This window comes from Ailuropoda melanoleuca, chromosome 3 (assembly GCF_002007445.2).
Source record: "Ailuropoda melanoleuca isolate Jingjing chromosome 3, ASM200744v2, whole genome shotgun sequence".
NCBI classification, from domain to species: domain Eukaryota; kingdom Metazoa; phylum Chordata; class Mammalia; order Carnivora; family Ursidae; genus Ailuropoda; species Ailuropoda melanoleuca.
The window spans coordinates 15,744,246-15,757,678 of NC_048220.1; the positions used below are offsets into that span (position 1 = coordinate 15,744,246).

The 13,433-nt window shown below is 35.4% G+C and overlaps 1 pseudogene; it reads right to left on the minus strand.

The window, feature by feature from the left end:
- Positions 1-6,872: 6,872 nt before the first annotated feature.
- On the minus strand, positions 6,873-6,948 carry LOC117801693 (annotated as a pseudogene).
- Between the last annotated feature and the right edge of the window lie 6,485 nt (positions 6,949-13,433).

Genomic DNA, 13,433 nt, shown 5'->3' on the forward strand with positions numbered 1-13,433 from the left:
TCTGTTAAAGTTCTTCCCACGGTACTGCATTGTGTTCTTTTAAATAGGAAGCTTTGGCTTATCTAATAGGAATGGTTTCCCAGTTGCTGACTGGGACCTCATGTGAAGTGAAAAATCAAAGCCTCTTTAAAAAAGTAACCTAGTCCTTCGGGCCAGGGTCATCTTAACACTAGAATTAAATTATGCAAATATAAATTGAAATTCAAGGTGATTGCTCTATATAATCCATTCATCATCTCTCTACTTCTCTTTGCCTGCAGAAACAGCTAGACAGTATCTTTTGTTATAGAATAAACTCAAATGGCAGGGTTCACTATAGAGTAATTCAACTCGATTGCAAAAGAGATCTCATGATTAATATAAACCATTTGGTCTTTGAAGTTGTCCCATTATAAATGGAAATGCTGTAGTCAAATTCCCTTGAGATGGAATTATACTAGATTTGATCTCCTTTCCTGCCTTCACTTCCCTTCCTTTTTCTTCTCCCCTCCTCTTCCTGCTCCCCCCATGTATTATTGTAATGTGAAGCATCAAGGTAAACACTAGAGGTACTCCAGGTTATGGTGATTTTTTTTTCATGATTTTCATCAATACCAGATGTAAGTGACAAATGCCTCACATTAATATCTCTAGCTTGAGCTTGTATCGAAAAGCTAGTTCCAAGGCTGGTACTTTGCATATCCTGGGAGCCTAATACCACCGGCCACCTCCGTATGGGTGCAGGGACTGAACTGTGGATCATCTTGAAAATTCTACCATCAATAGCCAATGTATTCACTGAACACAAAACAATAGTAGAGTCTAGGTTAGACTCCTATTTGGGGGGTGGCTAGTGTTGGAAGGGAGGACAGGATGATTTCTCTCTATGTCTACCTTCTTTTCAGAGTAAGTAATAACTAGAAGACACTGCTTAAAGCTATGAAATTAAAAGAACAAAACAACACATAAAACCTCAGAAATATTATGAGTCAGTGGTAGGAACGTTCCTTGTCAATCACAGGTTGCTAAGCTTCCTCCATTTCAAGTGCATATAAACGCTTAGGGCTCTTTTTTTGTGGGGGTGGGGTTGCAGTCTCAGTCCAAAAAAAGAACTCAAAACATTAATCCTGCCAGTTTAAATTTTACTAGGGATTTAAAGTCACCACTACCTTCCACAGGGTTCATTCACGCTCAGTTGGGACAAATAATGGCTTAGCAGGAATTGGTTTACAATCCTGGTGGACCCCTGTAGAGTTAATAAGTCCAGAAATACCACTTGGATGGAAACGTATGATAATCATATGATTATCTTTTTAAAAAATCCATTCCATAGTCTCATGTATAAAAATAAAAAATGCACAGGGCTTAGGCATCCCTTTATTGTATCAAATTAAATCGGATTTAATGCCTGGTTGTGTGTCATCCAGCTCAGACCCATTTGTACAAGGCTGTGGAGTGACGAGCTGGTTCAGATGAATGAATAGCTTTCTCATTACTTCACCCCCATTCTGCTGTCTCTTTTCCTGTCCTTTGTATTATAATGGAGGACAGCTGTGGCAGTGAAGTGAATATTAACTAACCCCAGTGCCTCAGCAGATTGTGACTTTAATCCCTGCAAATACCACTAAAATCAAAATTTAATTACACTCAGAGTAGCTCTGTTAATGCCTGAAAAATATTTAACAATTAGTGGTTGGCTTAATTAAGCAAACTGCCTTTCACAAAGCAACCTGAAAAGTCCTCCGAAACCCTTCCCCCATCTTTTTTTTTTTTTTTTATCCCTTAGACTAATTAGTCTGATGTAAGCTCACAGCACTTCATTTACTGTTACTGAGTCTGCTGCTTAGCTGATCTAGGCTCTGAGCGTTAAGCCTGTAATAGAAGGGGAAGTTGTAAAAAGAAAGAAATTAGGTTCACTGCACACAGCTACTTAATAAAAAATAATCTTTTAATAAACTGCTAATCATTGTTAGTCATTTCCTCATTCATATTCATATCTATATAACATGTATATATGTTAACATGTATGCAAAACAATGGTTATCTCTCATTTACAATATTAGTTATGGAATACTCAGGAAAAGCCCATTAACAAGTAAATTAACACAGAATAACTTCTACCAAAAGAATTATTCTCTGTCCATATGGACTGGAAAACTCTACATTTAAATTTAGAAGGAAGTGACAATGTAGGCTTTTGTTTGTATTCTAAACAAAGAATGATAGAAGAATGAGGAATGATGAAAAAGATGTTAAAATGTAAATCGTATTTTCTGATTGATACATGATACTACCTGACCTACTTTGTTACTTGTTCATTCCCTCACCCAAGCATCAAATATTTATTGATGAATTAATGTGATTTGCTGGGGCAATACAAGTATATTATTGTAAATATTTGCATCAACACCTACGGAATGTTTTAAAATGGCACAGAAGGAGGGCTTATACAATCTATTTTTTAAGTTTCATTTTCTACTAGGATTCTTAGGAAAGGTCTAGCCACTAAATAACTGAGAGAATAAAATATGATAACACTTCAAAAGGAGGTCACTTATTTGTCAAACTAAGAAGAGAACTAGGAATCAGAAAACAACAACAAAATTGTCTTGGAGAAACAAAACAAGTCCCAGAACTATCAAAGAGCTTAGAGACCGTGGAATCCAACCAACCTCATGTTTTACAGAAGAGAAAACTGAAATTCAGAGTTGAAGTGATCAGGGCCATATGAAGAACTATCAGAGAGTTACTGTAGAGCCCTCCAGACCCCAATCCAGACCCGTTCTGGACACAATTAGAGCAAGGTATGTTATATGATTTCCCAAATCACAGCGGATTCGAAGCCTCAAATTAGAGGCTGAAGGATAATTTTTAGAAGCTTAGAGTTGAGATGATGTGAAACAGTAGAGCATATGACAAAATTTGGAAACTGCTAAGTACAAATTTAAGTAATCTGGAAAATACAGCCTCTTGGTAACACAAAAATGCAGAGTATGAATAAACATCACATTTTTAAATTTGATAATGCATATCAGTGCTGCCTCAGCTTATCTCATTTTATTGTGTATGAGGGCATGCGTGTGTCTGTGATTCCCTCTTCTGAGGCTTTTAAGACAATATGACAGACAAACACAAAAGATCAAGATAATAAGCTGATTTAGTTATTTTCTTTTTGATAATATCAAAAGGAAAATACTTTGGGGGCGCCTGGGTGGCTCAGTCGTTAAGCGTCTGCCTTCGGTTCAGGGCGTTATCCCAGGGTCCTGGGATCGAGCCCCGCATCTGGCTCCCTGCTCTGCTGGGAAGCCTGCTTCTTCCTCTCCCACTCCCCCTGCTGTGTTCCCTCCCTCTCTTGCTGGCTGTCTCTCTCTCTCTGTCAAATAAATAAATAAAATCTTTAAAAAAAAAAAAGGAAAATACTTTCCCTGCTCCTAGTAAATTCCAAAAGTTTCAGCTTCAGCGATATGAATTTGTCCAACGAGAAAAAAAAAAGACCTATAGTCTTATTTTTAAGAGATGTTTTCTTCTGTACGGAGTTCTTCCTCTAGGACTTCCCATTATTCCTTATTTAAGACTAGTTTCTGAATATTTTGGCTGTTGCTTAATTCAACGATTAAGGGGGAAAAAAAAAAGAAAGCTAGTATCATCCTGTGTAAGTGTCCGTATATGTGTTCCGTACACCCACACCTAACTCAGCCAGCCATCTCTAATCCCATACAGTTCTGGACATTGCCATATAATTGGCAGGTTATGTTGCAAGTCTCATGGTTGGTTGAGGATGGAGATGAAATCACGGTTTATAATACAGAAGAAGGAGTGCATATGGTTTGTGATTGAGATACTTGTGTTTTGACTGAAGAATTATGGAGCATCTGGATTAACCACTATAAATCCTTCAGTGGCAGCAATTTAACTTTTTAATAGCACGGGAAACAGCATATTATATTTCAAAACTGGTATATTTGAAAAATGAGTATTAAGATGATGATACGAGCTGATGCAAAATCTTCTTATGGGTTTTCCAGAAATAACTGTGTTTTAATGCTACATGCAACTTGTGTTTCAAATTCTTTCATCTATTAGTCACATACACATATCTTTATTTCTTCTTGAATGCATGCTGCATAACTATTAGCCAAATGTTCATTCACCATCAAATTCTGTTTCTTCAGTGTGTTTTCTCATTCAAAAGCACATAATCATTCTCCTTAATGATACAAATAATCCACTTCTAATGGACTATTATACCTCTTTTCCATTCTTGAAAAGCATTATAGCTTTTAGGTTTTTAGTTAAATGTTATACAATTTCGACATAGTATAATATACTTAATTGAACACTAAGTTTCTCTGTAAAAGAGCAGCAAGTATTAAAAGCCAAACAGAAAAATTGCCAAAGTCAACTCACTTCATTTCAACTGTCAAAACTTTTCATGTGAAAAATGAATGGAAACATTCTATTTCAAGTAAGCATATTTGTGGGTACGGTATTCTCTTTTGACTCGGAAAACTATTTGAAAATAAAGTAGCTTGTCCAAGCTTGTTTTCAATTTGCAAAATGTCAGCCGTATCTACAAAATGGTCAATGAGCCTCATCATCTTGACTCTAAGGAAAGAACTGTTCTCCTGGAAGATACATTAAATCTTCCATGTTTCCAAAGTATCACTTCACGTTTTTCAGCAAGAATTTATCTCATAGTGGGCTGGTGACATAAATACATAACATCACCTCTTCCCTACATCCTACATTGCCACCCTGGCCACACACATACCACCCCTCCCCCAACCTTTGACCACTAAGGTCCTAAGAGAAGAGAAATAAACTCTTAACTAAGTTTAATAATTGAATTTCAAGACGATTTGTATTTAAATGTATGGATTTATTTATTTGATCGTAACAAGGAAAAAGATCTTAAGCTCATTAAGGCCTATAGCCTAAAGTAATAAAAAACCTCAACCTGTAATTGGACTATTACAAAGATATACAGAATAATAATTTTGGAGGACATAAAGAGCTCAACCTCCTTACTTCAGACAGATGGATTTTACTACTCTGAATAAGCAATTTTCAACTTTTTCATAACTATGCGTACACCTGGAGAGTCTACAATTAACTAGCAGTGTATCACCCTGATACTTAAATAGTGATTTCTCATTTCCATTTGAAACCACTTCCACTTCCATGGTGGTCAAGAAGAGCTGTTTAAGACACAAACAGACAAGATACCATATACTAAAGTAATTGAGTTACCCCTCTCTTGTAGGCTGAACATCTAAGGTTCACTAACTTCTTACTTTTAGAACTTAAGTCCTTTCCAAATCTCAGACGTTCTTGAATGTTCTACCTTTAACGTTCATCCTTCCCCATAATGGCTATAAATAGTCTTTTGAACTCCCATTCCTGGAAATACAAAAAGTCTGGTCTTTTACCAAGTGTTCTTCCCCATTGAGTTTCTGGATCTCTCTGAGGAATGGTTTCATTAACTTATTCTGAGTGATCACTTGTCATTTCTAAAACCTTCCTAGCTTTAGGCCACTATCCCTCTGGAGTATAATATGCCAATAACTCCATGCTTCTAGTCTTCATACAATAGCCCATCACCTTCAAAACAGAATTATTTCCTAATAGTAGTATTTCCAAATTCCTGACAGACAACAATCTTCAAGATTCTAGAATGAGAAGCCAGAATTCTTGGAAATTCTCAGGGAGTCCTGAAATCATAAGTTCTCCTCTATTTTTATAATATTTTTTCTGTGATAATGAGTGATTATAAAGTGTAGGTCATTTTTATAGAGATTTTATGTTAAAAATGATATAATAATAAAAGTATGGCTTTCCATGATTGTATCTTTCAATAACATGTAAAAGTGATTTCCCATCTGATATGTGAAAATTTTATGATAGAAAACATTAAAGAAAATAACATTCATATAAAATAAATGACAAATCATTTAATTCACTGAAAGATAACACCACACATATTTAATAATTAGAAATGATCTTCCTTAAAATGAAATTTTAAAACCCACAAAGCATTAATTGCCCTACTACATGAAATTGCTCTTTTATTATGTTCTTGCTCTTTTTTCAGTCCAGAAAAATTTCATTTTTCAACAATGTTGATCAAATTGTTACAAATTTGTCCACAAGCTTCTTTAAGATTAGTATATAAGTTGTTCTATAAATCTCATTTCCTTTTTCATAATAAAAATACTTTGCTTACCCTGAATTGAATTTTGTAATTGAAATAAATATTGTTTTTTTAATAGGGATTTTAGATCTGTTTCTGAATTCCTGTTGGAATACTACACAATAACATCTTCTATTTGCATTTCTTCTGTTCAGATATTTACAAAGAACCACAGCACACATCCAATCTCTGGGAAATACCAGGGAACATTACTGGGTATCATTCAAATAATGTAACATTCAAATACCCTAGCAAGGTTGACAGCAATATACAGAATGCCATGTCAAAATTACTAACTTGAGGATGTACGTTGGTTGTAAAACTTATTTCTTAGAATATCGCCTATAGGATTTGTGTAAAATACACTAATGTAAATAATCCTTTAAAATCTGCAAAAAAACATCTTAGCAAAAAATTTCTGTTTTCAAAAAAATCTGTCAGGGTCAGGAAAACACTTATAATACGGCAACAACTGCAACTAGGATGGGTTATATAAGTATTACTTCTCTCCAATGTGTTCCTGTCTTGGTTCCGGAAATGTGAACTTTAACCTTTTACTTCTGTGTCCACATTTCCTCCTCTCGCTTTCAACTTGACATTGGCCATTTCTTCTATCAGTAATGTTTGTATGTTGATTGTTAAGCTCTAAATCTTACAGGAAAATTATATTGCTTTTCCTCTGTTTCCCCTTTATTTTTTCTCATGTCAGATAGGTAATATGCCAAGTAACAAGTTTTGGGGGAGGTGCATGTCATCATGCTTATGAACTACAGAAGGATCTGTTTTCTTGATTCTTTTTTTCTCAGGATTCAGGAGTAGGACTATATATATACATTTCCTGAGACATGCTGGGAAAGGATTTCCACATGGGAAAGATAAACCCAAGTTTCTCCCTTAGTTCTCCCAGAGCTATGATATGGTGGTGGTAGAAGTGGTGGTACTTTGCTCATTTTTTGTTAACAAAACTATAAAACATACAAAAATTAGGATGTATAAAGAACATCTGTGCATATATCACCCAGGCTCAACAACCACCAATATACAACCAGTGTTATTTAACTTGCATATCTACCCATTTCCATCACTCTCATCTCTTGGATTACTTGGAAGTAAGCTCTACATATTATATCATTTTATCTCTAATACACTTCAGTGTAAAACTGTAAAAGATGAAGACTTAAAAAAACTGAAAAAGACAGAGCAGAATTGGCCTAAGGACAGACATATAGATCAGTGGACTAGAACTGAGAGTTTAGGGGAATGATCCCATATACAGCTATTGTCACATGATTTTGATTTTGAAAAAGATCCCAAGATAGTCAAAGGAAAGAGAGAAAAGGCTTTTCAACAAATGGGGGCCAGACAACTGAATACCCGCATGCAAAAAATGAAGCTGGACACTTACCTCACACCGTATACAAAAATTTGTTCAAAATGGATCAAAGATCTAAGTGTAAGAAAACTAAAACTATAAAACTCTTCGAAGAAAATTTTGTGATCTTAAATGAGGTAACAGTTTCTTAATTAGGACACCTACAGCACAAGCAACCAAAGAAAAAATAGACAAACTGGACTTCATCAAATTAAAACTTTTGTTTGGGATGCCTGGGTGGCTCAGTCAGTTAAGCATCTGCCTTTGGTTCAGGCCATGATCACAGGGTTCTGGGATTGAGTCCCATGTCAGGCTCCTTACTCAGCAATGAGTCTGCTTCTCCCTCTGCCTGCTACTCCTCCTGCTTGTGCTCTCCCTCTCCCTCTCTCTTTAACAAATAAATAAATAAATAAATAAAATCTTAAAAAAAAATACAACTTTTGCTCTTCAAAGGATACACATAAGAAAGCAAAAAAGTCAACCCATAGAATGGGGGAAAAATTTGCAAATCATTAATCTGATAAGAATCTAGTACCCAGAATATATAAAGAACTTTTCCTACTCAACAATAAAGACAATACAATTAAAAATAGACAAAGGAGGGGGGCCTGGGTGGCTCAATCCGTTAAGCATACAGCTTTGGCTCAGGTCATGATCTCAGGGTCCTGGGATCTGCCTGTGACAGGCCCCCTGCTCTGCCGAGAGTCTGCTTGTCTTTTTCCCTCTGCCCCTTCCCCTGCTTGTGCTCTCTCTCTTTCTAATAAGTAAATAAAATCTTTTTAAAAAATAGACAAAGGAATCAATACTTATCGAAATAAGATACACAAATGACAAATAAGCCCATGAAAATATGTTCAAAACAATTAGTTATTAGATAAATACAAATCAAAGCCATAGTAAGATGCCACTTCACATGCACCAGGATGGCTACAATAAAGAAGATGGACAATAGCAAGTGTTGGTGAGGATGCGGAGAAATTGAAAACTTCATATATTGCTGTTGGAAACGTAAAATAGAGCAGTGGCTGTGGAAAATGTTTTGGCAGTTTTCCCAAAAGTTAAAGTAGATCCAACATAAGATCCAACAGTTCTACTCCTGGATATATAGCTGAAAACATATGTTTACCCCAAAACTTGTATATGAATATTCATAGTGACACTATTCATAAGAGCCAAAAGGTAGAAATAACCCAAATGTCCCTCCACTAATGAACGGATAAACACAATATGGTATACCTACAATGGAATATTATTACTCATAAAAAAGAGTGAAGCATTAATATACACTATAATAAAGACAAATCTTCCAAACTTTACACTATGTGAAAAAAGCTGTAATAAAAGGCCACATATTGTGTGATTCTATTTTTATGGAATATCCAGGATAGGTAAATCCACAGAAACAAAAAGGAGATCAGTGGTCACCAGTGGCTGCAAGGAAGGAGGAATTGGAATAGGTGGGTTATTTGAAAGCAAGAGGTGGACGTAATGAGCCCATGTCCATTTTCTACTTGGGTCTGCATGCCTCCAGGAAGACAGTGAAGGCACCAGCTTCCAATTTCTCTTAGTGCTTCCAGCACGATCTGGTCCATGCCTTTCAGTGGTCGGAGCACCAGCTGTGTCATGCATCTCAGTGATTGAAATACCAGCTGTGCCTTCTCTCACTCCCGCCTTTCAAATACCAGCTGTGCCCTCACATGTTGTCTCCATCAGACAGAGCATCCCTGGCAAAGCATCATCTCAGAAGTGCACATCTGACCTGTGGGGCATGTCCCTTGGTGGTCCGAGCAATAGCCACGGATGCCACTCTCGGAGTTTCCAGCACCAGGCCCACAAGAGCTTCCACTTCAGCACTCTCTCCTGTAGATCCCCTAGACTGAAAAGTGCTGACTGCTCTCTACAATGTTGGTCTCTTCAGATCCGCTCTCCCTCTTTGCTCTTTCAGACTTTCAACACCTATGCAACTAATGCTATTAAATGCCCTTTGTTTGTAATACCTGGTGTGGTGTCTGCCTCTCTGCTTGGTCTCTGACTCATATACCTACACTGCCTGTTTCACTGAATGTTAGTAATAAATCTGATATGTTTATGTTGAATTATAAATCTAATTTTATTTTGTACTTATCCCTTGGTTCTGTATTTTGGGTAATATTTTGGAAAAAGGAAACTTCTGGTTTATTTTTTAAATGTAATGAAAAATTTAAAACTTATAGTAATCCTTTCTTTTCTCCCTAAATTTTAGTGATTCCAGATAGCAATTATTTTAGCAATATTCTCAGGCCGAAAATTAAAATGGAAAGTTTTTGTTGTTCAAAAATATTTTCCTACATATCAAGTTAATGTTTTATCTTATCTTGGGGTAGGATAACTTAGAAAGTAGCTCTTCCTTCCTTAGATAATGGTCTTAAAAGGTCTCTTTGGTTATTACCTATCAAGTATAACAATCACACATTTACTTATACATATGTATGAAGAACGCGCTTTAAAAGTGAGAAAACAAGATATCTGTATGACTTATATACTATTAAGGAAAATTGCTTTAAGTTTAAATGAGAGCAGATGGAAGATTCATGTGGTATTTTTGGACACAATTCTGGCACAAAGCAGAAATAGAAAAACAGGAAAGAGGCCAAAAACTGAACCAAAATGTTAAAACAAAAAATCATGTTCACTTCACAAATTCTAGTAGTTCTACAGAAGAGGTAAGTGACTTGGAATTAAAAGATACATACTATCATCTAATTTATTTTTACATATTCCCTCTGTATCTTAACATATAGATATATTTCCAATCGTGGGCTCAACAGATGTATTAGCATTTTTTGATGACTTGTATCAAACATTAAGAAGTAATTAGGAAGGCATCCAAAACTCATCAGCACATTAATAGTCCCAGAAAGTTCATATTGGATTTTCTTATATTTCCTAGGTACTCTCATTTTTCTGGGAATGGGTCAGCTCTTTCAGTAGTTTCAAATCAGCTTAATGTGTAAAATAATCACACAGAGTCATGAATACATACAAAAAAGCACTGGCTTCATTCTTTCTCTTATTTTTACACTGTTCTAAGTAGAGTCATTCTGTGCCATTTTTTTCATTTATTGACACTTTCACAAATAGGTGATTAATCCTATTAGTTGATTTTTTTAAATGAGACCCAAAGAGTCCAAAATGACGCATTAATGCTCAAATCTTTTCTCTGCAATAAAGGCTGGTGGCTTAAACCAACTTAGTTAACACTTTTTCTCCTACTTTGAATGAAAAACATTATTTTCCCTGGGAAAATGTAGTTATTAATAGAATAACAACGGACTCTTTATTACACATAATTTGCGCTTACAGTACAAAACATGACCTCAGATGATTCCTGATATTATCATGAAACAGAAGGCATAAGACATGGGAGGACTTCTTGAAATGATCAGTGTTTTAAACCCCTTGAGAGTGAAATGGAGCAATTCTCTGTGACCGCTATAGCTATAAAGTCAGGACAACATTTTAAAATTGATTTAACATTCAGTTCTTTGAATTCCTGCTTAAAACGTGAACAGGTAAAGCTTCAAAACAGGTGAGATAGATGCTGTCAAAAATCCCCATGCCAATCTCTGAATTTGTTGAGAATGTTAAAGTCAAACTGCACACCAATATTAAAGTCATCTAGAACACTCATGCCAAATGGCGTATTCTTATAATCAAAGTCAGATAGTTCAACAGAATAATAGCTATAATTCTGTTAAAATACATATTTTCTTGAGATTTCTTACAATTGTTTTACCTCTCAACTGTTCACCAACTATAGAGAAGGGTTACTTGTGGCGCCTGTCAATTGTTTACAACACTGAAGAGTGAGCAGACCGTGGAACACAAGCAGCATTGAGATGTGGTGATTGTCTGGCTGATGGTACGAATGTTGTCTGCACACAGTAATTCAGAAGAGGGGGAAAAGAAGTCCTTTAGGATTTAATATATTGAGTTTGTCTCTCTATTGATCAAATTAATTGGATGATTTCCAAATCTCAACTTTACTGAGTATTTTATTGACATAACCTTTGACCAAGAAGCGTATAAATTTCAAAATGTCTTTTCTTATAGACAGAAAATCAATTTGGTTATTTTAATAAATATAATTGAGCAAAATAGTTGGCTGAGCAATTAAAGGAGATCTACTGTCATTACTTGGCAGTTGTGGGGAAGGGAAATGGCATTGAATGTGGAGAACAAAGGAGGAAACAGATTTTCAGCACTGAGAAATGAAGAAAGCTGTGAAAAAACAGTAGGAAGACAGTTATGAAGAAATGGTATTGGGGCACCTGGGTGGCTCAGTCAGTTAAGCATCCAACTCTTGGTTTTGGTTTAGGTCATGATCTGAGGGTCATGAGATCGAGCCCCGTGTCGGGCTCCGAGTTTAGCGCAGTGTCTCTTGGGATTCTGTTTCTCTTCCTCTCCCTCCCTCTTTGCCCCTACCCCTGCTCTTTCTCTCTCTCTCTTAAATAAATAAATAAATAAAATCTTAAAAAGGAAAAAAAGAAATGATATTAAAGTAAAAGAACCAATATGATGATTTTGACTTTATGTGGGAATGTTGCATTATAAAAACAGAGTAGACTTGGACATTGCTTACAAATTTTTTATATAATTCAATAGCAGATAAGACAAAACACGAATTTTAGAATCTTAATTAGAAGAAATTCTGTCTTAAAAATACAATGGATAAATTGTCACTAAAAGATAGTTTTGAGTTGGTGCCAACTTCTTGAAGATGAGATAAGTCAGTCCTTAAGAGCCAGACTTCCAGGGCTGGAATCTCAGTTTCCCTCTAAGTAGTCACTTAGGCTCTGTGCCTCGGTTTCCTCTTTTATGAAATTTGGAAAATAATCATACTTCTCTACGAGGTTGCTGTAAGGATGTAGTAAGGTAACACAGAGGAGTAAATTAATACAGAAACAAATGCTTAATAAATTATAGTGATTTTATGTCTTCATCTTGAAATACCAAATAGATACTCCATTCATTTCCTAATGAAATGTAATATCCTAAAATCAACTTTCTAGGAAATGTTTTTAAAAATGTTCATTTCATGGTTTTGATCACTGTAGTGTTAACTTCTTTTCATTGATTGGAAGACTATAATAATGACTGACCCAATTAATGGTGTGATGACATGTGAGAAAAAGATGTATAAACATATCTACACAAGGGCAGAGAAGTAAATGCATGAAAAAAACTTAAAACCACTCAGATTTAATTTACATTATCACAGCCCTTGAAATTACACTACACACAGATGACAACCATGAACTATGAACTTATCCAAAAGCCCAACTTTAATTCACATCTTTAAAGGCTGCCTAAAAAGATTTAATGAATTTTCTGATTACTTCTACTCTTTTGTCAGATGTGATTCAACTACATTCAAGGGCAATAAAAAAAATACTTTAAGAGTAATACTTTGAGAAAAATCTGGAAATACTTGCTGCTGAGTGTAATCTAAGCATTCCTAAAATCCACAATTTAAACATTCATATAAATGTGAACGTTTATTTGAAAGCTTGGTTGATTAAAAGCAATAACACTAGAACTAAGCTGATGCTTTTGAAATCCATGTCTCCTCAAGAATATTAAGCATATTCGTTCCAATGATATATGTTCTGGGCACTGCTAGTTCATATCATCATGTAATTCTTTTAAAATGACCATATGTGGATAGAGTATAAACTGTCGCTATTTAGTAATGATATTTTGCATAATTAAGTTTTCCTGACTTCAGTCTTTTAACAGAGTAAGGAAAGCATACCTACACTCTGTACAGATGACCAAACTGCAACAAATCGTGTCTCCAAATAGGGACAGAAGCATTGGTATGTGTACATTTCTAGTAGAGCAGAAGTGAAT